Source organism: Apium graveolens, chromosome 1, assembly GCF_009905375.1.
Source record: "Apium graveolens cultivar Ventura chromosome 1, ASM990537v1, whole genome shotgun sequence".
Lineage (NCBI taxonomy): Eukaryota > Viridiplantae > Streptophyta > Magnoliopsida > Apiales > Apiaceae > Apium > Apium graveolens.
In genome coordinates, this window is record NC_133647.1 from 120,216,852 (window position 1) to 120,217,813 (window position 962).

Below are 962 nucleotides of genomic sequence, written 5' to 3' on the forward strand. Positions count from 1 at the left end.
ATCATTACTATCATCACAATTCATCTCAACATTGTCAAATTTGAGGCTTTCATGGAAACCTTCATCTTGCAGTCCTTCAATCTTCTTATCATCAAACACAACATGTACAGATTCCATAACAATGTTGGTTCTAAGATTGTAGACTCTATATGCTTTTTCTATAGCATATTCAACAAATATACCTTCATCATCTTTGGCATCAAACTTTCCATGTTGATCAGTTTGATTCCTTAGAATGTAACATTTGCATCCAAATACATGAAGAAAGTTAAGTGTTGGTTTCCTGTTCTTGAAGAACTGATAAGAAGACATGCATTTTTCTTGATTGACCAAAGAAATATTCTGAGTGTAGCATGCAGTATTTACCGCTTCTTCCAAAAAATAAGTTGGTAACTTTGATTCTTCTAGCATTGTCCTTGCAGCTTCTTGCAGCTTCAATAAGAGGTTTGTTCTTTATCTCCACCACTCCATTTTGTTGTGGAGTCCTTGCTGCTGAAAACTCATGCATGATTCCATTTTCTTCACAAATAACCTCATTACAGAATTCTTTAACTCAGTTCCATTGTTACTCCTGATTCTTCTAACTTTGAGATCAGGATCATTGTTGACTTGTCTTATATGATTGATAATGATTACACAAGATTCATCTTTAGATTTGAGGAAATATGTCCAAGTGAACTTTGAGAAATCATCCTCAATCACTAGGCAATATCTTTTCTTTGAGATTGAAAACACATTTACTGGTACAAACAAATCAATATGTAATAGTTGCAGTGGTTATTCAATTGTAGATTCAAGCTTCTTTTTGAATGATGCCTTGATTTTCTTTCTTTTTTGACAGGCATCACACAGTCCATCCTTTGAGAACTCAACTTGAGGAATTCCTCTTACTAGGTCTTTCCTGACAAACTCATTCATAGTTTTGAAGTTCAGATGAGACACCTTCTTGTTCCATAGCCAAA